The sequence below is a fragment of the Mustela erminea genome, chromosome 7 (assembly GCF_009829155.1).
Source record: "Mustela erminea isolate mMusErm1 chromosome 7, mMusErm1.Pri, whole genome shotgun sequence".
NCBI classification, from domain to species: Eukaryota; Metazoa; Chordata; class Mammalia; order Carnivora; family Mustelidae; genus Mustela; species Mustela erminea.
In genome coordinates, this window is record NC_045620.1 from 83,958,262 (window position 1) to 83,984,830 (window position 26,569).

Here is a 26,569-nt window from a genome sequence, read left to right on the forward strand (position 1 = left end):
TTCCAGTCTATTAACTGTGCTGTTGTACTCACAGAGGAGCTCCTAAATGTGGGGACATATATTTTTCCTTTGGAGGCCAGTGGGCCTAGAGGAAAGTCTGAGTGGTGATGTAAGGACCTATTTTATATTTTTATTTTAGCCAGAGGCCTCCATTGAGGTTAAACAATAACTTTGTTGTTTAACCCTTAAACTGTCCCTGCTCCCCTTCCCCCAGGAGCTTCAAAACAAGTCCCGGAAACCAGCTCCAGGTGTGGAGGCCAAGAAAAATAAGGCTGTACCCACCTCGAGTCTAGCCCTGACATAAGTACAGCCATCTTGGCAAAGCAAAAGCTGGCACTTTGCACTGTAAGAGTGGGTTAGCATAAGAATGGCCATCCTGAAGGCCGGGAAGCCATTTTACTGAGTGTCCCTAACAGGCCGACACTGCACAGGAGACTTGAGATAAGAGGAACTAACTAAAACCTGAAAAAACAATCATATACCACCAGGAAGGTTAGGTGGTGGCACCCCAGGGACCAAATGTTAAAGAAAAACAAATAGTTAACTTGCAGAGATCACAATCCTGCAAGACAGGAGTCTCCCTTGGTTTGCAAATGTCTTGGTGATTTACAACAAAAAGGCCATCTTCTCAATGGCCCAATTTCCAGAGACAAATGGCTCAGTACCTCGAGGCCTCGAGGTGGCCCTCCTCACCATAAAACTGAAGGAGGCTGAGGCAGAAGGAAATGTAAATAAAGTAAAATTTCTTCTAAACCTAAATCTCACTTAATTGCCAGGATGGCGCCAGGGTGACGCCGGGGTGGCAAAAGGTTAAACAAAGTTAAACTGTCAAAGTGGGGCGCAAGATATGTATATAGCTATGAAAAAGTGCCTTGAAAATGCTATATAAACCCTTGGCTTTGAGTGCTCGGGGTCCTTGTTGAAACCCGCTGCGCCAGGCAGATACTTGGGCCCCAGCTAGCTGGAAATAAACCTCGCTGTGTGACTTGCATTATCGAGAGTGTTCTTTGTCTAATTGAGGGGTGGTCGACTCCGTATCCTAACAGTGAAAAGCATGCTGTATTAGCTCTGTGGCTCTGGAACAAGTCACTTTGCCTCTCTGAGACTCAGTTCGTATATAAAATGGCAAAGTTGTGGTATATTAATTTCTCTAAAAATCTGGTAATTGATGGTCCTGCTTTAACCTGCCATGGAATTTGGCTCTTCCATGACAAGCCATCTCAAAGTCAGCCTGAGCCCCCCCTAATGAGGGACACTTCTCTGTCCAGTATGATAGGTGTTAGCCACAGGGGCCTTCATATATTAAAATTAATTGAAATTAACTAAAATTGAAATCTAGTTTCATGGTTGCAAGTAGCCACATTTCAAGTGATCAATAGCCACACGTGGCTAGTGGCCACAACACGGAGTTAGAATGCTTCCATCATCACAGAAAGTTCTCTCTGACAGCACTCACTGCTCGAGGTCTTAGCTTTCAGTGTGGTCCACGAGACAGGATTGGTGTCACCTGGGAGCCCTTAGAAATGTAGGATCTTGGATTCCAACCCAGATCTGCTGAATCAGAATGTGAATTTTAACAAGAATCCCACGTGCTGCCTGAACGTGTGAGCTTCAAAAGCATGACCTTATATAAGGAGCATTCCCCACCAAGTAGCAGGTTACAAGGACAGAGCAGGCTCAAGGCGCTCCTGCAGCCTCTGCAGACTCCAGGCTCTTATTAGTTGTGTGGATCTTATCTACTGCATAGGAAAAGCAGAGGTTATTACAAGAAAAAGCAATGATCAGGATGCCTATTAACATAGGAAATGCTCTTTAAATGGCTGTTACATTTGGATTTGATGAGGTTTAATGTTAGTGTAGACTGTGAGGCCAAGAGTGGCTCTTCTCCTAGCCGCCACAGGGTGGCGCTGTGTCACCAACGTCTTTTCCTCTTTGACAGGCTTCCAGCTGAAACTGCCCTGGGACTTCCAGGTCTCTGTTTCGAATTACCAAGCACGACCGGGCAGCTGGGACACCAATCCAACCATTCATCTGACGGATAATGGGAAAACAGGCCTCAGCTTTGTGCCCAGCTGGAATGCAAAAGTAAGATCTGCATGAAGAATTGAATAAGGACTGTGTGAAAGTCTTACTGGAAGCAAGAGGCTTCCGTTGGAAAGGTAGGGGGAGGGAAGATTTAGGATTTTCTAAGTTTCTCAACGATCTGATCTGCGCTTCTCATCACAGACTCCAGCTATGGCTCTTTGCCAGTCAGGCATGCGTATGTGTGTGTGTGTGGGGGGAGGGTGGGATTGGGTGGTGATCAGGGGTGGAATGGTGGGGGATTTTTTTTTTTTTAACTGCTGGGCTTCATCTGAAGTTTACAATTTGGTGGGAGGGCTAGGGTGGCCAGATAATTTGCATTTCAAACCAGTTCCCAGGTGCCCAGGTGATGCTGGGTCTGCTGTTTCAGGCAGTGCTTTTTGAGAACCACTACTCTAAACTTCTGAGAAGCTCAGGTGGAATAAATTATAGAATCATGGTTCAAAAGAAGGATGTCGGGGCGCCTGGGTGGCTCAGTGGGTTAAAGCCTCTGCCTTCGGCTCAGGTCATGATCCCAGGGTCCTGGGATCGAGCCCCGCATCGGGCTGTCTGCTCCGTGGAGAGCCTGCTTCCTCCTCTCTCTCTCTCTGCCTGCCTCTCTGCCTACTTGTGATCTCTGTCTGTCAAATAAATAAATAAAATCTTTAAAAAAAAAAAAAGTCTTTAAAAAAAAAAAAGAAGGATGTGACGGGGTGCCTGGGTGGCTCAGTTGGTTAAACAACTGCCTTTGGCCGGGGTCCTGACCCCAGAGTTCTGGGATCCAGTCTTGCATCTAGCTCCCTGCTCAGCAGGGAGTCTGCTTCTCCCTTTTCCATTACCCCTGCTTGTGCTGGCGCTCTCTCTCTCCCTCAAAAATAAATAAATAAATAAATAAATAAAAAGGATGTGACCCCAAAGGAATTACTCAGAACCATTCTCCCCCATCCCATTGCCTTCCTCCTTGCCGCACTCCATGATGTCCTCTGCTCTCTCAGAAGAACAATCAGAAAGCTAGTGTGGGGATGCCTGGGTGGCTCAGTTGGTTGGACGACTGCCTTCGGCTCGGGTCATGATCCCGGAGTCCCGGGATCGAGTCCCACATCGGGCTCCCAGCTCCATGGGGAGTCTGCTTCTCCCTCTGACCTTCTCCTCGCTCATGCTCTCTCTCACTGTCTCTCTCTCTCAAATAAATAAATAAAATCTTTAAAAAAAAAAGAAAGCTAGTGTGGACCGGTCTGAGGGCTGGGGAGCTATGAGTGAGAGTTCATGTCCCAGTAATAGTGCCCATCCTTTCTCCGCAAGGTTCCCCACTCATAGTCTTTGATCTGTTCCAAGGAGGGGATTAAGACTCTCAAAGCTCACTGAGCCCCACTTTGGACACAAAACCTATAGAGACCACTCTCTGTGCCTGGTGCCATATCCAAGGCTGGGTCACTTCCCCCCGAAATAGGTGGAAATGGCAAGAACCTGGATTTTAATGGGAGTGGAATCTCAGGGAGTGCAGACAAATCAGATGGGCCCCCAGTGGTTGGAGGAGGAGTTACAGAAAAACAGTTGGAGCGCTTGTCACTATAGGGGGGTTATAGGAAAAGAACCCGAGTTCCTCAGGTGCCAGTTTCCATTGGTAAAGGGGTCTCCTCTTCCATACCAGGAAGAGGAAGACCACTTGTAATTACCAGAGAGAAGACTTACGAATGGAGAAGGCCCCAGCTTCAGTCTCTACAACGATAACCCTTATCTTCCATTAATTTCCCATATATATTTACCTTCTCACAATGTATATACCTAGAAGCCAATTTCTCCACCTTTGTCTTGTGACTTTCTACAGTATTTCACCCTTAGTGAAAATGGTATACCTCCGCTGCCTAGAGCGTGGAGCCTGCTTAAGATTGTCTCTCCCTCTGCCCCTCCCTTCTTCATGCCTGTGAGTGCGCGCGCGCGCGCGCGCGCACACACACGCCCGTGTGAGTGCTCGCGCATGCACTATCTCTCAAAAGATACAAATTAGAAAGTGGAGTGGTATATAAATCCCCCCAGTCTCACCACTTCTTTGGAGTTTTTCACTTTTTTTCTGTAAGACTTCCTCATGTGTATGCAGAATAATCCTCTCTCCTGTTAATCTCCCTTTTATTGTTGTGCTTTGTGTGCCCTGGGTATTAAACCTAAGAGGTAGAGGGAAGGGTTTTTTCACTTCTCCTACACTTTAAGAAAGAATCCCAAAGTATAAGGTGAGTTCTACTGTGGCCCATGAGATGAGTGAGGGTTTGGCAGCTACTGTGTTTCATTTAGATAGCTCTTAAGATCGAAGAGGGCGGGCACCTGGGTTGCTCAGTCGTTAGGCAGCTGCCTTCAGCTCGGGTCATGATCCCAGGGTACTGAGATTGAGGCCCACATCAGGCTCCCTGCTTGGCGGGAAGCCTGCTTCTCCCTCTCCTGCTCCCCCTGTTCCCTCTCTCTGTGTGTGTCTCTCTCTGTCAAATAAATAAATAAAATCTTAAAAAAAAAAAAAAGATTGAAGAGGGGTCTTTACATAGCACAGCCTTGCCCCACATGCCCATAAAATCCCGCAGGAGAGGGGTGCCTGAGTGGCTTAGTGGGTTAAACCTCTGCCTTTGGCTCAGGTCATGATCCCAGGGTCCTGGGATGGAGCCCGGCATCTGGTTCTCTGCTCAGTGGGGAGCCTGCTCCTGCCATCCTTTCTCTGCCTGCCTCTCTGCCTACTTGTGATCTCTGTCTGTTAAAAAAATCTTAAAAAAAAAATCCCAAAGGAGACATTTATGTTCTTCCTAACTCCATTAAAGGCATACAGTCACCGGGTCTTTTAATGTTCTCTTTCTGCCACGAGTGACAGACGAGATTCCTGGCTCCATGTAGGGGCTCTCCCCCATACTACCCTTCATTCTTTCCTTTATTATGAAGAAAAACTTAGCTGTCTTCCCCACTCTTAACCCCAAAATCTGTGACTCAGGAGTGCTTGTATAGTTTACGTGTAGGGATCAATAAATATGGGTAAAAACATTTTTTTTTTTTTAAGGTTTTATTTGTTTATTTGACAGGCAGAGATCACAAGTAGGCAGGGAGGCAGGCAGAGAGAGAGAGGGAAGCAGGCTCCCTGCCGAGCAGAGAGCCTGGTGCGGAGCTCAGTCCCAGGACCCTGGGATCATGACTTGAGCCGAAGGCAGAGGCTTAACCCACTGAGCCACCCAGGTGCCCCTAAAACCATTTTTTAAAGATTACTTTCATTTAGTTTAGATAACAACGTGAAGTGGTACAACTAGCTGGAAACAGTTTAGCAGTTTCTTAAAATGTTAAACATACACCTACTGTATATCGCAACCAAATACCTACTCCTAGTTAGTTACTGTATTTACCCCAGGTAAATGAAAAAATATGCCCAGACAAGAATTGTGCATGAATATTCATAGCAGCTTTATTTGTAATGGCTAAAAACTGAAAACAACCCAAATGTCCACCTACAGGTTAATTAATAAAAAATTAAGGTGTATCGATTCCATGAAATATTCCCAGCAATAAAAAGGAATGAAGTATTGATACACGCAAGAACATGGTGACTCTCAGAACAGTTAGGCAGAGGAAAAGAAGTCCAACGAAAAGAGTCCACAATACATTGATTCCATTTCTATAAAATTCTATGAAATGCAAACTAATCTCTGATGACAGGTCACTGGGGATGGAGTGGTGGCGGGAAGGGTAATTTATAAAGGGGTATGAAATTCCTGTGGATAATGGATAAACTCATCTTGATTGTGGCAATGGTTTCACGGATATATGTTTATGTCAAATTTAACAACTGTACGTTTTAAATACATGCAGTTTATTTTTAGGTCAGTTATACATTATTTCAATACAATAAGTTCTTAAAAAGATTAAGATAACTCAACAATAACAAAACAATAGAACAACAATGTGTGAAAGATTTATATAGACACTATACCCAAAAAGATGGCTAATGAATGAAGCATATAAAACAGTGTTGAACGGGATCAGTCGATGGGGAAATGCAAATTAAAACCACAGTGATGTATTACCACACACTTAATGAGAATGGCTACAGTCAAAAACACTTATCGTATCTAGTTCAAGTTCCAGAGAGGATGCAGAGCTGCTGGAACTCTCGTATATTATTTGGTTTTGGAAAGCAGTGGACAATTTCCTATAAATTTTTTTTTGAGATTTTATTTATTTATCTGACAGGGAGAGATATCACAAAAAGAGAGGCAGGCAGAGAGGGAGAGGGGGAAGCAGGCTCCCCGCTGAGCATAGAACCCAATGCGGGGCTCAGTCCTGGGACCCTGAGATCATGACCCAGGCCAAAGGCAGAGGCTTTAACCCACTGAGCCACCCAGGCACTCCTTGTCGTTCCTCCTATAGAGTAAAATATACGCTGAGCATATGACCCAGCAATCCTATTCCTATTTACGCCAAATAAGCTGTGTTCATTTAGAAACCTGTACATGAATGTGTATAGCAGCTTTCTTCATAACTGCCCAAAACCACTAATAACCCAAATGTTTTCCAAGGGGTGAGTGCATCATCAAAACGCAGACATCACGCAATGCAGTACTGCTCAGCAATAAAGGAATGAACTCCTGAAGCAGGCAACAACACAGATGAATCTCAGATTAATGATGTCAAGTGAAAGAAGCCAGACTCAAAAGGCAACATGCTATAAGATTCCATTTCTGTGACATTCTGGAAAAGGCAATCTAGAGTGACTGAGAACAGCTCACTAGTTCCAAGGATTCAGATAGAGGGATTATTTTTTTTTTCTGGGTAATAAGAACTAAGTGATTGTGGTGATAGTTACACAATTCTATACACTTATCATACCTTGCGGAAGTCTACACCAAAAAGTGAATTTTACTATGTGAAAATTTAAGAATAAATTATTTTTAAATAATAATTCATAGTGTCGTAGAAGTCTGAAACAATTAAGCAGTGTGGGAAGGGAAAAGTGTTCTAAGGACTCTTGACACAAACAAGGCACAGAGCCTTGAGCCTCACCATTGTTAGCTGTTTAGCAAGCATCCTCTCAGATTACTTCCTACAAACACGAATGAATTTATATAAAGCAGTCAGTTTCACAGAAACAGATAATACTGTATGTACAGTTCTGCAGCTGCTTTTTTGTATAAAGTTGTGAGGGTCTTCGAGCAGTAAGTCTTTTTTTAAAAGACTTTATTTATTTATTTGACAGAGATCACAAGCAGGCAAAGAGGTAGGCAGAGAGAAAGGGGGGGGAAGCAGGCTCCCCGCTGAGCAGAGAGCCTGATGCGGGGATCGATCCCACGACCCTGGGATCATGACCTGAGCCGAAGGCAGAGGCTTCAACCCACTGAGCCACCCAGGCGCCCCTTAGAGCAGTGAGTCTTAAATCCAATGTACAGTTCGGTGTAACTTAAAACCACTGTACCATTTTCTAGTTTACATAAGTTATGTTGCTATTCCTGTTCCACCAGTCTGGGGAGAAATTAGGCCAAATCAGGAAATCCTTAAGGAAAATTTAGAATTAAATACCCATCTCCCTGCTTTGTTAGATTCTCCATAGGGATGATAGTTGATGTGCCGCCATAGGGAAGGAGGCACAAACTTCTCTCCAGACTTGGGGATGGGACGGGAGTATCTTTAAAGAAGCCTGACAAGCATGGCAGGGCCGACCGTGTTTAGGGTAGGTAGAGCCAATGCCAATTTTCTAAAGTGAGAATGAAAAAACAATTTTTTAAAAGATTTTTATTTATTTATTTGATAGATAGAGATAGATCACAAGTAGGCAGAGAAGCAGGCAGAGAGAGAGAGGAGGAAGCAGGCTCCCTGCTGAGCAGAGAGCCCGATGCGGGGCTCGATCCCAGGACCCTGGGATCATGACCCAGGCCAAAGGCAGAGGCTTTAACCCACTGAGCCACCCTGGCACCCCGAGAAAGCAAATTCTTAAAAAAAAAAAAAAAAATTTTTTTTTTAAATTTATTTAGGAGAGAGAGAGAAAGAGAGTGTGTGTGTACGTGCGCACACGCACACACAAACACACACACACGGGTGCATGCACACTGGGGGAAAGGTGGAGGGAGAGAGTCTCAAGCCTATTCCCTGCTGAGCAAGAGCCTGAGGCAGGGCTCAATGCCATGACCCCTGAGATCATGACCTGAGCCAAAACCAAGACTCAGATGCACAACCAGCTGAGCCACACAGGTGCCCTAAGAAAGAAAATTCTTATTAACACAGCAGAATGTTTTAAATCTGTTCTTTGAGAACTTAAGAATATGCTCCCTTTCCTTATTCAGCGCCTAAACCACGTTGTTGTCCTCTTTGGGAGTTGGCACTGTGGAAGGAACCAGGTGCTGTTCTGGGCTAGATGGGCTGGAATCCTAGCTCTCAACTATACCAGCTGGGTAACCTTGGGTAAGTCATATGACCTTCCTATGGTGGATTCACCAGCTTGTTGAGAAGATAAATAGGCAAATGCCTGGTAATCAGTAGCCATTCCATAGGATCAGTGATTTTACTACTGTTCTGTTTGAATCCTGTCCCTTACTTCCTGTGGAGGCCATTAACCTCAGATGTAAGAAAGATTAGATTTCTGCCTTGTGGGGACTTCCGTGAGTGGCTACTAAATGGGTTTTGCCAGTAGCCTGCCCCTCCTTGCAAGGCAGCTGGGGCCCCTCTCAACTTTCCAGTTCAGCACCCACAAACAGCTGAAAGCTATGAACTCTTGGCTTGCAGGCCCTGTATTGATTTTGTTCTCAAAGCCTTTCAAGTGGCCGCTGCCTCTAATCTTCCTGTCAGGCCTGGTTACAAAATGTGGCGGCTTCCCTCCACAGCTGCCAGAAACTCGTATCTTTCTGGAAAGAAGGCCCCTAGGCTTTCTGACCCCTAGGGTCAGCCTTGTGTTTGTCCTCAAACCACAAGGTCTAGAGCTCAGCACCTTCTACCAGGTTATTGAACAGCCACACAGATAAGGGCTAAGGGGTGTTGTCAAGGACTCGTGCCTCATCTCTACCTTCCTTTCTCCATCAGTTAGCAAATATTGATCTTGCCCTGCTGTGTGCAAGTGGGGAACAAAACCCTACCCTATATAGTGCTCTCAGGACCTTTTATGGTCCGGTGCTGCTTGCTCATTGGCCAGGTCAGTGAGAAACCAAGGGCAGACAGCCTCCGCTGAGCCCCCCACACCATTTCCTGCCAATATTTAAACCAGGTCAATTCTTCCGGCCTACCGCACCATTTAACTCTTGTGGCTGCACTGTTTGCTAGTCCTGCCAGCTAAGTAAGGGCTTGGGAGGGCAGGAGATTCTGGAAAGAAACTCAGACCTAGGGTTAGCCTTGTGTTCGTCTTGAAACCACAAGGTCTCAGAGCTCAGCTACACCCTCCCCCCAGTGCTAACCAGGTGTGTGGCCTTGAAGTCACATCCCTCTCCAAGCTGGTTTCCTCTTGTCCTTTTTCTAGTTTTTATAGAAACAAGGCAGTAGTCTCAGAAAATTTTCAAATGTGACTTTTCCAGTTTACTAAAACTTTTGCAGGGAGGAATGAGGACAATAGCCACCAACCCAAAGTGGTAACTACTTTTTTTAACCTAGCATTTTATGGGTCCTCATTTGCAAGGGGTGCCTGGGTGGCTCAGTTAGTTGGGCATCTGCCTTCAGCTCAGGTTACAATCCCAGGGTCCTAGGATTGAGCCTCTCATCAGGCTGTCTGCTCACTGGGGGGCCTGCTTCAAACTTATTTGTGTACTTTGTGTACTTAGTGTATTATTTGAATTATTTGAAAAATAATTTAAGTAGCTATTTTGGAAGCAGATAGAGTCATAGTAAACAAAATATACTCTTGAAAAGAGATTCTATATGAAAAAGATTTTCTATACAAAACAAAAAGAATCTCAGAAAAAGTAAAGCAAACATCTGGAATAATTCAGAGTTATACTATAAATTTAATTTTATAACGGGGTCATGATCATTAAAGACTTGCAAATTAAAACAACAGCAGGATACCACGACATACCTATTAGAATGGCTAAAATCTGAAACACTGACAATACCGATTGCTGGCAAGGATGTGGAGCAACAGAAGCTCTCATTCATTGCTGGTGGGAATGCAAAATGATACAGCTACCTCGGAAGACAGTTTGGAGGTTTCTTACAAAGCTAAGAATACGCTTACCATCTGATCCAGAGATCACCTCCTTAGTATTTACCCAAATGAGTTGAAAACATACATCCACACAAAAACGGCACATGCATATTTATAGCAGTTTTATTTATAACTGCCCAAACTTGGAAGCAACCAAGATGTCCTTCAGGAGATGAATGGATAAACCATAGGACATTCAGACAGTGGACTTTTACTCAGTTCTAAAAAGCTGTAAAAAGTTTCACATCAAGGGACGCCTGGGTGGCTCAGTTGGTTGGACGACTGCCTTCGGCTCAGGTCATGATCCCGGAGTCCCGGGATCGAGTCCCGCATCGGGCTCCCAGCTCCGTGGGGAGTCTGCTTCTCCCTCTGACCTTCTCCTCGCTCATGCTCTCTCTCACTGTCTCTCTCTCAAATAAATAAATAAAATCTTTAAAAAAAAAAAAAAGTTTCACATCAAGCCGTGAAAAGCCATGGAGGAAACTTAGATGTGCATTACTATGGGAAAGGAGCCAATCCGAAAACGCTGCATGACTGGCTGGACCGCAGCAGCCTGGAATTCTGCTGTAGACTTCAAATAGGGTTGGATTTTTCTTTTTCTACACTGTGGCCAAAGTAATCCTTTTGACATCCAAGTGAGTACAATGACTCCCCCTGCATGAAACCATACTGCGGCACTGGCGGCCTCTAAGGTAAAGCCCAGCTCTGTCGATCTTCACGATGCAGTAGCTGCTCGGCTCTCCAGACTCATGTGTCCCCGCTTCCTCCCTCACCCTCTCAGTTGGTTGAGTGGTCATGGAACTGTGCCGCTGAGATCTGCTGCTGCAGGGGACAGAGTGGACTGAAGGACTTCCATCCTTCTGGAAGCTTCAGTGTGTTCACACCAAGGCCACACGTCCCTTCAGCTACTCCCAGTCAGGGGCCAAGCACAGCAGGCCTCTGGGTCAGACCCATTGCACATCTCATCTCTTCTTGGCTTCTGCTTCTCAGCACACCCAGGCTAACACACACTTGCCATATTGAATTATTTGCCGCAATGTTCTGCTCGCCTTCCACCAGCCTTTGCCATGCTGCTCCCTCCATCTGGAAGATCTTTTCCCTCCCTGATCCTTTCCTTAACCAACCCTTGTCCGTCCTTCAGGATCCAGCGTGGAGGTCACTTCATTCAGAGACATTTACTGATGGCTCCCTGTGATCCAGGCATTTTCCTGGCACCAGGGATACGTAAGGGCTAAAGAATAGGCAGTCCCTGCTCTCATCAAGCTCACTTTATAGAAGGTAAATCAGGACCCTGGGGGGCTCAGTTGGTTAAGCGTCTGCCTTCGGCTCAGGTCATGATCCCAGGCTTCTGGGATGGAGCCCCACATCGGGGCTCCTTGCTTAGTAGGCAGCCTGCTTCTCCCTCTCCCACTCCCCCTGCTTGTGTTCCCTCTCTCTCTCTGACAAATAAATGAAGGGGATGGGGTGGGTGGGAGTTACCTTAGGCAGAAAGATCAGGGAAGGCTCCTTGGAAGGAGGTGACATTTTTTTTTTTTTTTTTTTTTAAAGATTTTATTTATTTATTTGACAGAGAGAGATCACAAGTAGGCAGAGAGGCAGGCAGAGAGAGAGAGGAGAAAGCAGGCTCCCCGCTGAGCGGAGAGCCCGATGCGGGACGCGATCCCAGGACCCTGAGATCATGACCTGAGCCGAAGGCAGCGGCTTAACCCACTGAGCCACCCAGGCGCCCCAGGAGGTGACATTTGATCAAAGTCTTGAATGATATGATGGAAGTCATGCAGATTTCTGGGGGAAGATATTTCCAGGCAAAGAGAGAACACTCCAGACCACAAGAGGGAGGCTGCTAAGGCTGGGAACCCCAACTCTGGGGAAAGTGCCCTCAATATGTGCTCCTACCGTACCTCCTGTGTCCCTAGTGGAGTGCATGTGTACTAGTTAATGTGTTATGGTTAACTTGTCTGCCTCCTCTCCAGACAGTAAGTCTGAGGACAGGGACCCTGCTTGCCAGACTCATAGGTAAGCACTGTATCCCCAAGCCTGGAGTAGGGTGGGTACTCAGTACTGATAGCAAATGCTTAATTATGGTGACAGCCATCAGTTAATTGAGAGCTTACAGTGTGCCTGGCTCTACAGTGTGCCTGGCTAAATGTCTTATGGGTCTTTCTCACTTAACATTCCTAAGAGCGAAGTAGGTAGCATTATCATCCCCACTAAACAGAGCCACAGTGGGGCCCACCATGCTTCCTCTGCAGGCACGAGGAAACTGAGGCACAGAGAGTCCAAGTCACTTACCATGGCAATATAACTGAAAGTGCATAGAAATGCATTGAAAGGGGTCAGGCTTTGAACCCCACCAGGCTGAGGACTTAGCCAAAGTGCTCAAGAACCTGTCCTAATTCTAACACAAGGCAGGGCCTAAAAAACTTAGCAGGTGTTCAGCTCCAAGGCAGGAAGCCCCCCAGGTCAGTGTGGGGTTTCCAAGGCAGGGTTCTAGCCAGAGGCTGCCAGTAAGACAAGGTCAAGGGGATCTTTAGGAGGTCCACGCCAGCCCTTGCCTCCAAGGAGACTGAACTAGAAGACCAGAGTGATTTCGAAGCCAACTTAGTGTTCACCCTTTCCTGCTCCCTAGTCCAAGCTTAAACCTGACGGTGAGAATTGCAAAATCCATTTGATCAGAGGCCAGACAGTGCCTGCCCGGGAAAACATGTTGCTATGAAGAGAGGACGCGGTTCATGCCAGCACTGGCGGCCCCCACCGGAGCTCTGCATTAGAGACATGGGTGTCCCGGCCACACCCGAGAGCCTTGGCCGTGCTTGCTCACTCCTGGCCTTAGCTTCGTCCTTTTGCTTGCTGTGAGGCCCAGTGGCCCCGGGTGTCCACCCCTCCAGCCACTTTGGCTGCTTCTCTGGCACTCCTGGTGGTGTCAGCTCTACGCCAAGGTACAGAAGGCCTCGGGAGTCATCCCAATGGGAGAGACTGTGCCCAGTGCCACGGTCTCACAGAAGCAGAAACCGAGTCCCAGAGAGATGATGTGGCTTACCCAAGATCCCAGGGCTGGTTGGGGGCAGAGCCTGAGCACGACGCCATCCACCATCTATAGTTTCTTCTTCCTGCCTGACTGCTGCCTCCTCTCTGGATCTCTTCCCCAGTGATGCTCTCCAGACCTGAGAGTCAGCCTCCCTGTTTTTGATCCGGGCCCAGCACGAGTCCCACCCACTGGTACTGTCAGGCCCGACTGCAGCCAGGACCTGCCCAATGCCTCCCAGCATGCATTCCTGCCCCCTCCACTCCATTCTCACCTGCGGCCAAATTTACCGCTCCAGAAGCCAAGTCAGGTCATGCTGCAGTCCTGTGAAAAGCCCCTGATCTCTCCCATCACCGTGGATGGATCCTTGGTGCAGCATCTGGTCCTCCCCAGCCGGGTCCCACGCCCCTCTCAGCAGGTTCATTCCCAGCGCATCCCATCCCGTAGGCACAGCTGACATCCCAGCCACACAGCTCACCTAACTCAAAGCTGCTGCAGGAGTTAAACACTATTGGACTGTGCACAGCACCTAGAGCATAGTAAGAGCTCAGCAAATATTAGCTTCCCTGGGGGCCTGGGCACTTCCCCACCAGGCTGCCTTCTAACATCCACCTGTGCCAGCTGATGGATGAGCTTGGCTCTGCTCTCCAAGGCAGGAGACATGCCCTTAGCTGGGACCCCAGCCAGGCCCTCTACTCCCCAAATCCAGGTTACACACTCCAAGAAAAAGGGTAAAATGAAGAACACCTGCCTTGCCCACTATTTCTTGGGGATTTTTTTTTTTGAAGATTTTATTTATTTACTTATTTGGGAGGGAGAGAATGCACACACACCAAGGGGGAGAGGGAAAGGGAGAGGGGCAGGCAGACTCTTCACTGGGCTCCATCCCATGACCCTGAGATCATGACCAAGGGGAAATCAGGAGTCAGAGGCTCGACCAAATGAGGCACCCAGGCAGCCCTCAAGGATTTTATTTATTTATTTTTAAAGAAAACACCGAGGTGTACCTGGGTGGCTTAGTCCATTAAGCATCTGCCTTCGGCTCAGGTCATGATCCCAGAGTCCTGGGATTGAGCCTAATGTTGTCTCCCTCCTCCCAGCAAGGAGCCTGCTCCTCTCTCTCCCTCTGCAGCTCCCCTTGCTTGTGTTCTTATACACTCTCTTTCTCTCTGTCAAATGCATAAATAAAATCCTTTAAAAAAGAAGAAAAAGATTGAGGTAGTGCTTCTGGAATGGGCACACATGTTATTCCCACCGCCTGGAAAGCAGGCGAGCCACTGTCCCCTTGAACTCCCATGCCTGCTCCTGCAGGTCTCAACTTGGGACTGGGGAAGGATGCCAGGGATATTTCACCCCTGGCACAAGGGGGATAATCGGCAGTAGGTACTCTATGTTCTAACTGCTTAGTATAACGTGCAGGTACTTGTGGTTTGACAGGCAAAAGCACAAGGGCCTTGTTTCATGAATGCTGTGTATCACATTCGGAAGTGAGCAGAGAGCAATCCCATAGCTGCAGGGGATGGCCTCTGTGAGCCTTCATGATGGATGCAGATACTTTTTTTTTCTTAAGATTTTTTCTTAAGATTTTATGTATTTGTCAGAGAGAGCACAGATGAGGGAGAGGCAAGGACCCCGATGCGGGACTTGATCCCAGGACCATGAAATTGTGACCTGAGCGGAAGGCAGATGCCCAACCCACTGAGCCATCCAGGCGTCCTGATGCAGGCAGATTCTAAGCTGCACCAAGAACCCGGAAGCCATCTGTTCATTAGGATGTCTACTCACCCATCCATCCATCCATCCTTGCATCCATCCATTTATCCAGAGTACATTAATTTTGCCTCTTTCTTGTTTATTGCCAAATAGACGTTGTGGAAGAATACTATAGTTTGCATGTTTGTGTTCCTCAAAAGTCATATGTTGAAGTCCCAACCCCCAATGTGGTGGTGTCTAGAGTTGAGGCTTTTGGGAGGTGATTACACTTAAATGGTGTCATGAGGGTAGGACCCTGATGGTGGGATTAGTGCCCTTATAAGAAGAGGGTGCAGGGCACCTTTGTGCCTCAGTCAGTTGAGCATGCAGCTTTTGATTTGGGCTCAGGTCATGATCTCAGGGTTGTGGGATCAAGCCACCTGCCGGGCTCTGTGCTGAGTGAAGAGTCTGCTTCAGATTCTCTCTCCCTTTCCCTCTGCTTTCCCCCCCTCTCGCTCCCACTCTCGCTTGCTCTCTCTAAAATAAATAAAAATAAAATCTTACAAAAAAAGAGAAGAGGATGCAAAGGATAGTGGCTGTCTGTAAATCAGGAGGAGGACCCTCACCACATATGGATTCTTCTAGCACCTTGATTTTGAGCTCACTGGCCTCTAGAACTCGGAGGAAGAAATGTTTGTTGTTTAAGCCACCCAGCCTATGGTATTTAATTATAGTAGCTCCAAGTGACTGAGACAAAGATTAAGGAAAATCAGAAAAGCAGACTAGCTCACCCAAACTCATTGCAATCCTTCCTCTCTCCTTCTTTCCTTCCCCAATTTCTCCTATCCTGGCAATGGACAGGGAGTTGCTAAGATGATAAGTTACAAATAAGGTAAACTCCGTCCTTTTCTCCCTTTATTGCAGCTAATCTTTGAGCTTATGAAGTATTTCAAATGTTTGGAAAATTGTAGAGAATAATGTTAACAATCACCCAGCTACCCATCACCCACTCTAATGAACATTAACCTTCTGCTATATTTGCTTTGAGGTTTTGGGTTGTTGGTTTTTTTTTTTTAAGGAAACAAAATGTCATGGCTCAAAGTGGCCTCCCTCACCCCCACTGCACCTCCCTTCCATAACAGCTCTCTGCAGCTAGTATGTAGTGTCTGGGCAGGTTTGTTGCTTTTACTATGTAGGTTTAGCCCCGTACACAATGCACAGTATTGTTTTTGTAGTTTGGGATTTTATATAAATGATATCATACGGTATGCATCCTTTTACAACTAACTTTTTTAGTTTTATTGCATTTTTTTAAAATGGCATGTGTTGTAGATGGTGGTTGTAACATGTTGGGCAACACAAAGGTGAGTACAGGAGAAGTTAATTGTCTCCATCTGCACCCTTCCATCCCACCACTCAAGGGAACCACTGTTTACAGGTGACACAAGCCTTTCTGTGCCTTTTCTCTGCCCTGCACTAACACACAGAGGGGCTCCGATGCCGAGAGGAAGAGCTGGGGAAGGTTCAGGACAGGCTGGAGCAGGCAGGGGTGGCCACACACACAGATGTTGCCTCTCTGGTGCTGCAGCCAAGAGAGGAAGGGCAGTCAGGCTGGGGGGGTGGGGGGAAGTGTGCAACTTCCCTGCTGGCCGTTAAGCCACAGCCTGCAGGTTTCACCACCCGTACCCTCTCCCCACGGGCCCTGCTGTCTGAAGGCTGTCCAGGTCAGCTGATGAGCAGTGTCCTTTCTATAAAGTGCCATTGGGCTGGGACGTGAACAGGGTCTGTCTCTGGACAGCTGGATGACCGTAGCAAGCCATGTAACCTCTACAGTGAAGAGACCACAAGACTTCTCCAGTCCTTTCCCACTGATGACTGTCCGCCAGAGCGTCCTGGCTGGAAGCTCACCTGCCAGTGGGTCAGAGATGTTGGAGAAGCTCTGGGAGGCCAAGCTGACTTCAGCTGTGACTGAGAAAGGGTTCACAGATAACGTGTGTTTTGACTCCTTCAGGAACCTGGAATGAGAACACAGAATGCCAAGAAAGTTCCCAGGTTTTGGGTTTTTGTTTTGTTTTGTTTCACTTTTTACAAGTGAATAGCACCAGACACATTATGCTTAGAGCTGGACTGGAACGTTTTTTCTTCCTTGACAAAAAAAAGAGCCAATAATTAGAGCTTAAGTTATTTGTCTTCAAAATGCAAAGCAGTGAGAGAACGTGAACGGGATAACTGAGTTGCTCCATGGAGGATGCCTGCCTGGTGTTGGACTCCTGAGCCCATCTAGTGTGAGGAAAAATATAAACCTTGCCAGGGCTTACAAATCAGGCTCTGACCTTGACCCTGGGACCTCTCTTGTTGTTAAGTTCCATAGTTCTATGTTTTCCTTTTTTCCCATTCATTCATTCAACGATTTTTTTTTAAAGATTTTATTTATTTATTTGACAGAGAGAAATCACAAGTAGTCGGAGAGGCAGGCAGAGAGAGAGAGAGGAGGAAGCAGGCTCCCTGCTGAGCAGAGAGCCCCATGCGGGACTCAATCCCAGGACCCTGAGATCATGACCGGAGCCGAAGGCAGCAGCTTAACCAGGCGCCCAATGATTTTTTTTTTTTTTTTGATGTGTCAGTCATTGTACTAAGAACTGGGGATATAAGTGAAAAATCAGACAAACCCTCACCCTTATGGAATTCAGAACTTCTTACAAATAATCTTAAAACACAAAGACTTCCACTTTCTATCAATATTCCAATCATTCATTCATACATCTTTCAGATGAAATGATTTCCACAGTACCCTCATGCCAATTGGATACAGGTATTCCTGGCCCCATTTCACCATTGGTCAGACAGAGAACTAATAAATATGAGAGAGATCAGCATGGACATTGCAACTTTGAAGGAAACACACACAGAAGTGGAAAGACCCAGATCTCACTTCTCTAACAAGCTCCTCTCATGGGCTGGAAGAAACTTGAATGTACAGATCTCCTGATTTAATACCAAGAAGAAAGTTGAGTTTTCAGACCTGACTGAAGAAGCACGTGGCAAGTTTGGAGAAATGATACTGGGGTAAAACAGCTAAGCCTTCCTGACTCCTTGGGCAAATAAACACTCCCTAGCCTGATCCATTTCTCCAAAATGTTGAAATCCCCAGCTGGCATCCCAAACTACACTGTCCTGAGGCTCCCTCCAGGCTGGGATAATGACACCTCCTCAGGTCCCACTGAGAGCCTGGTGGCCATCCGGTTCCTTCCATTGACACCATTCAGTAGCCAAGCCTGGGCTCCCTAACTTGCTCTGTGGGGCTTTTACAGGACACTTAGTAACTTGTCCGTGGCTTTGGTTCCCTCAGCTCCAGGCTCCCAGCCAAGTTCTCCAAATTGTGTTCATTAGCAATGAAAGGGCTTTTTAGCCTTGCAGCAGAATTTTGGTGGGGGGGGGCAGCTTTTGTCTCTTTTCTTCACAGGGCTATGAAATCTCTTTCAGGCTGCTCTTCTCTCCCAGCACGGCCCACCCATCAGAAGGCGTCCAGTCCTGAATGTGGGCCTGCTGGGCCAGAAGGTGGCTTCCAACAAACTCCCCAGGTGGTCTCAAGTTGGCAGCACAGGCATAACAAATTATGTGAATCTAATCTGTTCCTAAAAATTTGCTGGTGATTTTAGGATATCCAATGTCTATACTGCATTAGTTATAATGCAGGGGGGAAAAATAATGCATTCCCAACCAAACAAAAAACCACAACCAACATCCTCTTAATCACTAAAAACACTCCAACACTTAAAAACAACCCATCAGGGAGCTCTAAATAAAATGAATCAGTGGTTCCTGGAAGTGTGGTTGTAGACCAGCAAGCATCAGCATCACATGGGAACTTAAAAATGCAAATTCAGACCCGAAACTAAACCTACGAAGTCAGAAACTCTTGAGTAGGGTCCAGCAATTTTGAGTTTTAGCAAGACCCCCGGAGAGTTAGATGGATGCTAAGGTCTGGAACCACTCATAGAAAGCATTTAACAATTACCTAGTTAGTTAACACTTAAAGAACTCCTTAGTGGGTACATTAGGGGTGTTTTTGTTTTTAAAATTTTATTATTTTATTTATTTTATTTTTACTTTTTTATTGAGGTGTAAATTATATTCAAGTGTACAATATTGTGATTCAACATTTATAACCATTGCAAAACAATCAGGGTAATAAGTTTAGTTACCATCGGCACCTTACAAAGCTGACACAATGTTACTGACTATATTCCCTATTCTATAGATTACATCACCAGGACTTACTTATTTCATGACTGCAACTTTGCATTCTTGATCCCCTTCACCCACTTTGCCCCCAATGCCCCTCCCCTCTGATAATCACTAATCTCTGTATATATGTATCTGGGTTTTGTTTTATTTGTTTTGTTTTTTGAGATTTCATACTTAAGTGAAATCATGTGACACTGTCTTTCTTTGTTGGGCTTATTTCAGTTATCCTAATACTCTCAAGACTTATCCATATTGTCATGAGAGGCAAAATTTCATTCTTTTTTATGGCTGAGTAGTATTCCACCCCCATATGTGTGTGTGTGTGTGTGTACCACATCTTTACTCATGCTTCCATCAAAGGGCACTTGGGTTGTTTATGTTGCTTCCATATCTTGGCTATTGTAAATAATGCCACAGTGAACAAAGGTGTGTATGTATCTTCTTGGATTAGTATTTTCATTTTCTTTGGATAGATATCCAGTAGTGAACCTATTGGATCATATGGTATTTCTATTTTTTTTAATTTTTTATTTTTTATAAACATATAATATATATTTTTATCCCCAGGGGTACAGGTCTGTGAATTGCCAGGTTTACACACTTCACAGCACTCACCATAGCACATACCCTCCCCAATGTCCATAACCCCACCCCCCTTCTTCCAACCCCCCTTCCCCCAGCAACCCTCTGTTTTGTGAGATTAGGAGTCACTTATGGTTTGTCTCCCTCCCAAGGTACTTCTATTTTTAATTTTTTTTAAAGATTTTATTTATTTATTTGACAGACAGATCACAAGTAGGCAGAGAAGCAGTCAGAGAGAGAGGAGGAAGCAGGCTCCCTGCTGAGCAGAGAGCCCAATGCGAGGCTCGATCCCAGGACCCTGGAATCATGACCTGAGCCGAAGGCAGAGGCTTTAACCCACTGAGCCACCCAGGCACTCCCTATTTTTAATTTTTTAAGGAAACTCTTTACTGTTTTCCATAATGGCTGCGCCAATTTACATTCCCATCAATAGGACATGAGGGTTCCCTTTTTTCCACATTCTCACCAATATTTGTTATTTCTTGTCTTATTTTTTTAAAGCTTTTATTTATTTATTTGACAGTGGGAGAGAGATAGTGAGAAAGGGAACACAAGTAGGGGGAATGGGAGAAGCAGGCTCCCCACCAAGCGGGGAGCCCGACACAGGGCTCTATCTCAGGAACCTGGGATCATGACCTGGGCCGAAGGCAGATGCCCAACGTCCGAGCCACCCAGATGCCCCTGTTTCTTGTCTTACTGATGCTAGCCATTCTGACAGGTATAAGGGGATATCTCATTGTGATTTTTACTTGCATTTCCCTGATGATTACGGATGTTGAGCATCTTTTCATGTGCCTGTTGGCATATGTATTCAAATCTTCTGCCCATTTTTAAATCAGATTGTTTTTTGTTATTGAATTGTATGAGTTCTTTATATATTTTGGATATTAACCTCTTATCAGATATATCATTTGCAAATCTTCATTCAGTAGGTTGCCTTTTTGTTTTGTTGACTGTTACCTTCATTGTGCAGAAGCTTTTTAGATTGATGTAGTCCCACTTGTTTATTTTTGCTTTTGTTTTCCTTGCTTTTGGAGTCAGATTCAGAAAATCATCGCCAAGATCAATGTCTAGAAGTTTATTGCATATGTTCTATTCTAGCAGTTTTACATGCCTGAGCTTTAGAAAACAAAGGCCTATTAATTGCCCCATGAGGCAAGAGAAGTTGCTAGTTCCAGGACACAGCCATGGAGGTGGGGAGGCAGGTAGAAACATGGATACCATTTATCCCTCAGTGATCCTTTATTTTTTTTTTTTAAGATTTTATTTATTTATTTGACAGAGATCACAAGTAGGCACAGAGGCAGGCAGAGAGAGAGGAGGAAGCAGGCTCTCCACGGGGCAGAGAGCCCGACGTGGGGATGGATCCCAGGACTGGGATTGTGACCTGAGCCAAAGGCAGAAGCTTTAATCCACTGAGCCACCCAAGCACCCCTCAATGATCCTTGAAAAATAGACACCATTGATTTCTTCATCAGGAGAAGCTGCCAAAGCCATCCATTTGCTCAGCATCTCAGAGTTTTCCCATCCCAGAAAGGAGAGGAAGGCATTCACCCAGATCACAGACTATAGACTTGGAATGGGACCATCCCCGCAACTTCCCCAAGCACATACACACAGAGTCCCTTACCCCCAGGGACCGAAGCTGCAGCGTTAAGGTAAGGAATCCCTTGCTGTGCAACTTCTTATGGGAAGCAGTGAGCCCAAGAATTTCTGTTTTGTTTTTACAAAGAAGGCAATGCATTCTTTATAATGATTATTTATAGCGATTATGCATTAAATCATAGTTATTATTTAACACATAATGAATGAGTGGTATTATGTGGTGAGCATAGCCTTTCCAGGAGACAAAAGCCTTGAGTTTTCAGAATTTCTCTTAAGACTCCTCTAAACTGCAAGCCTCAGAGGTTGGTGTTCCAAGTCTTAATTATCTCCGGCCTCCCACACTCAAGACACTACTGGCCTCTTTAATGATTTAGTGAATTAACTCCTTTCTGTTCCCGGTTCTTCATGGAAGCACCCAAGAGAAGATAAAAGATAAAGCCCTTACGGACATTTCCCTGTGTGCCTGTGGGAGGAAGCCCTTGTGATGTTTGCATCTGAAACGAGACCAGTGTGGCCTAACTGGCAGAATGCTGTGAACAAAGGGGTTGGGAGTGTCCATAATCCTTCCGGGGAGTAAGAGTTAGCTCCTGAAAAGAGCCCACTGTACATGGCAGCTCCAGAACTGAGGCCAGCGGCTCCCCACCCAGCGGAGGGGGTTTTCTCAAAGAGGGAGACCATCATTTGTCTTCATCATTAGATCCCCAGCGCCAACTGAACGCGCTCTCTCCCAATGTTTGCTATAAAAACTTAGCAACATTTCTACTTAAAATTCACTATGTGAATAAAAAATCATTCCATTAGAGAACTGTTGTTGCTTCATTAACAATGTGGAGGTTTCGGGAATTCCCCGCAGAGGCTGTGCCATAGACATGTCCCTTCTCTTCTCCTAGCAGCAGAAGGACCTCTCACGCCTCTCTTGTTCATACTTACTGTGAACCTATCTTGTAAAAAAGTTGAGAAGCCTGTGAGTTAAGTAGATAACCTAAGAGGCCTAAAAATCCCGTAACTTAGAGGAAGAAAAGTTGGGAAATGATAAAATATATTGCAAGAGGGGAAAACATGAGAGGCACAAATGTGGCCAAGCACACATCCCATCTAACGTGTGTCATGTATTTCTGTGCCTTCTATGCATTAATTTTGGATCTTTAACAAGTAATTTCAGGGGCGCCTGGGTGGCTCAGTGGGTTAAGCCTCTGCCTTCGGCTGAGGTCATGATCCCAGGGTCCTGTGATTGAGCCCCGCATCGGGCTCTCTGCTCGGCAGGGATCCTGCTTCCCCCTCTCTCTCTGCCTGCCTCTCTGCCTACTTGTGATCTCTGTCTGTCAAATAAATAAATAAAATCTTAAAAAAAAAAAACAAGTAATTTCATTATTTATTTATAGTATTTTAAGGGACTGTCTATAAACTTCTTGAGTGAAGGTGTGATGTAAAATGGGGATCATATGAACGTGGGTCTAGATGTAAAGCTATTTGTGATGTTTAGCCAAAGGATATGAAATCGAAGCAACGGTCAGTGGATTTTATTGAACAGCCAGAGTTTTTATAATGAGCACTAGAACTAGAACCCTTCAGTAATGGTATTTTTTTTTAAACTCTAAAATTATGAAGAAGAAACAAGTCCCCTGACAATAAATTCAAATTAGGAATATAACTAAAATGAATGAGCCCCAAAACCATCTCAAGGTGCTGGAATGCAGCATCACCTTAGTTCATGCTCAGAAACCACAATCAAGTGTCTTACATCACAGAGGATCCAGATTAAGAAAATGTCAAGAAGAACTGGAGATGGATGATAGTTGTAGAACAAGGTGAATGTACTTAATGCCATGGAACTGGACACTTAAAAACAGGCCAAAATGGTAACTTTTATGTTATGTACATTTTACCATAATGAAAAAAGAATATGGTGAGTCACTGACTTTCTTGGTTTTGTATGTATTATCACAGGTGTTTAGATAAGACTCTTTGGTAGTGAGACGTTGTGATCGCAAAAAAGGGAAAATTATAAGTATGCAAGGGGATATCCCAGAACCCCAGGGCAAGAATGCTAAGAGATCTCAGGGAGGAGTAGAATATGGAACAGGAGAGCCATTGGGACCCTTCTTTGTTTCTACCTTTCTCTGTGATTCTGTTTTATCCTCATTCTCTCTACAGCTTGGTGTCTCTGTTTCTTAGGCCCACAAAATGGAATATGCTCACCGCCTTCCTCTCTCCAGTGGCTCCCAAGTTCACTTAGCATGCAGTACTCCCAAGTTGAGAGACTCTCGCAGTCTCTGACTCCCAGCTCCATATTCAGAAAAAAGGGAAGCTGATTGGCCCATCCTGAGTCAGGTGACCTCCTTGGTCCACTCAATCCTAGTTACAGGGTGATACAATCATGGCCAATTTCTCTGGAGAACCCAGAATAATACACCATGTTATACTTTTTTTTTCTCATTTTGATCCTTACAAAAGTCAGGCACCATATACAAAACAAATATCCAAATCGAGGTCAATTGTTCCTGGCATTCAACATGCTTAACGATTTCCATCTTTGCCTTAACTGAATTGATCACCAGGATGAGATCTCTCGTTTTCCACTTTAAATTTGTTTTATAAAAGAACCACTGCAAATATAATAAAATATTTAAGTAATTATCCCCAAACTGTCACAGTGACAAAAATGATAAAGCAGCAGAGCAGTTGGCTAGCAAGCAACTTCCTGCGTGATAGCTGGAAATGTTCGTTTTTCTCAGCCGAATCTTGAGAGTCTGAATCTGGCATATAACCCTCCATTTAGGAGTGTCAGAACGTAAAAAGGAAGTTTAGGTAATCTTAAAGCCCAGCCATTAAAGTTGAGAACAACCTATGCTGTGTAGCACTGAGGTGTGTAAGTACACAGCTCACTCTCTCGCCAAATTTGGCAAGTGACCAAAAGTGAGGAAAGGAAGGACATTGAAGAGACTGGAGCAAGGGCAGGTTGTGTCCACTTTCAGGAGGAGGGGTAGTAAGGATGGCATTTGGCCTGGGCCATGAAAGATGGGGAACATTCTGATACATAGATAAAGATTATTAGGGTTTTAGGAAGTCCAAGAAATAATATCCCACCCTCTTCCCTCCTGAGTTTTGAACTATTTGAGATGCAGACACAGGAGTCTGGCTGGTGGAAATGAAAATATCCCTCTTATTGTCTGTAGAGCTATTAAGATAACATGTCTAAAGTCTGTGGCCAGTGGGTTTAGGAAGGCTTAACCTCTGAATTAGACACACTCCCCAGTCTGGGGCCCAGCTGGGTGAATGCTTTATACTGCACAGAAGAGATGTTAGAACATAGGTCTGTCCCAAAAAAGGAAGGGGCTGGAGCCAGCATACCCAGATCTTTCTCTTAGAGCCACCTACCAGATACAACTTCTGAGATGAAGATTAAGGGATTGGGGTGGGAAGAGAGTTAACAGTTATCTATGAAAGGGATAGGGCTCGTGAAGACATAAATGTGTTTTGTTGTTTTTTTTTACAATGAGCATGCATTATTTTCATAACACCATTATTTTTATACTTAAAAATAAAGTCATTGAGAATTGAGTGTGAGAAAGGAGGATCAATTTCACTCAGGACAGAGACTATGTCAGTAAAAAGAATAAAAGAAGACTTGTAGCTGTAGCCAGAAGAATGTCAAAACCATGAAGCAGAGACTAAAAATGATTCAGATTAACAAGCACACATTACTGTTTTTAAAAGAGTTACCCAGGATGTGAACCATGTATTACTACTTATCCATTTGGAATTTGGAAATGAAAACTTGTAGTCCTAAGGAGGATACAACAGGTTTGGTGCTGAGATACAGAAATCCATTGTTAAATTGTAAATTAAGTTGAAATTTTAATCTAAGGGAGGATATACTTTAAAGAAATCTTGAGACAGGTTTTCAGTTTTCTTTTTTTTTTTTAAAGATTTTATTTATTCATTTGACAGATAGAGATCACAAGTAGGCAGAGAGGCAGGCAGAGAGAGAGAAAGAGAGAGAGGAGGAAGCAGGCTCCCTGCCGAGCAGAGAGCCCGATATGGGGCTCGATCCCAGGACCCTGGGATCATGACCCGAGCCAAAGGCAGAGGCTTTAACCCACTAAGCCACCCACTTGCCCTGGTTTTCAGTTTTCTTAATGTAAACTCTGTCATATGGAGTAAGTTACTTCTATGACTTAGGCCAGAATTTTCCTGAACTGTGCTCTGAAGAAATTGAATGATGTTCCCTAAAAATAATTGATATTGATGCTGTTTTTCTACCCAAATTTATTCTAGAAAAACAGATATGTAAAAAATCAACTAAACAAATATCATTATTTAATGGTCTGCCTTTAGCACACCCCTCTGAAGCCATCCCTGGAGGACACATCCTCTGGGCTGTGAGGGAGGAGTAGCATTTACCAACTCACGTGTAAGCTCATGCTTGCATTCCCAGAAATTGCCTCCACAACACACACCTTACCAGTGGAACCCTTGTGTTGTTCAGGACACCCCAGGGTATAAGACTTGATTTTTCTGAGCTCTTTCACAGTGAGTAGCAGCCCTGTAACAGACTTTGGCAGGTGCAGTGAAATGTAAGAGTATGTCTACTAAATGGGTTTCTGGAAAGATGTTTTCCTGATGAAAGGGAAAGACTCACCTGCTTGGCAACTTTGACCTTTTGTCCTTGCCCTTTCTCGTGTTTGAGATACAGACTTCACATCTGGAGTTGCAGCAGCCAACTTGTGACCCTGAGAAACAAAAGTCACATGCTAAGGATGGTGAACCAAGGAACAAGACAGAGTTGGGGTCCTTTAGGACATCATACAGTCACTGTACCAGTTCTGGTATGTTCATGTCCAAATTTCTTCTTATGGGGGAAAAATGATTTTAGTTAAACCACTGTCAGATTCTTGTTAAGTGCAGGCAAACCCAACCCTATTGTATGCAGATGTACATCATTTCTTGATCGATTACCATAAATGTCACACCCTGGCCACATGATTTCAGCATATATTCATGTTATTAAGTACTGCTTATTCAATAGCAAACAATTATATGGTATTAACATGTTTAACATTAAACTATGGTCAAAATAAGAAGGCTTTAAATACAAAGAAGGGCCTTGGGGTTCTAAATGGCATCTGAAATGACACAAATTTAAAATACTTTAAAGTGAAGAGAAACAAACTGAGCTTCAACTTCCTAAGAGGAAAAAAAAAAAAATCTGA

At 44.9% G+C, this 26,569-nt stretch overlaps 1 long non-coding RNA gene across 1 annotated transcript; it reads left to right on the forward strand.

Annotated features, from left to right (window-relative positions):
• The first annotated feature begins 1,953 nt into the window (after positions 1-1,953).
• On the forward strand, positions 1,954-26,179 carry LOC116595660. The gene is made up of 5 exons (XR_004287804.1): positions 1,954-2,085; positions 8,361-8,478; positions 17,692-17,987; positions 23,105-23,215; positions 26,047-26,179. It is a non-coding gene; the product is annotated as an uncharacterized LOC116595660 (long non-coding RNA).
• Positions 26,180-26,569: the final 390 nt, after the last annotated feature.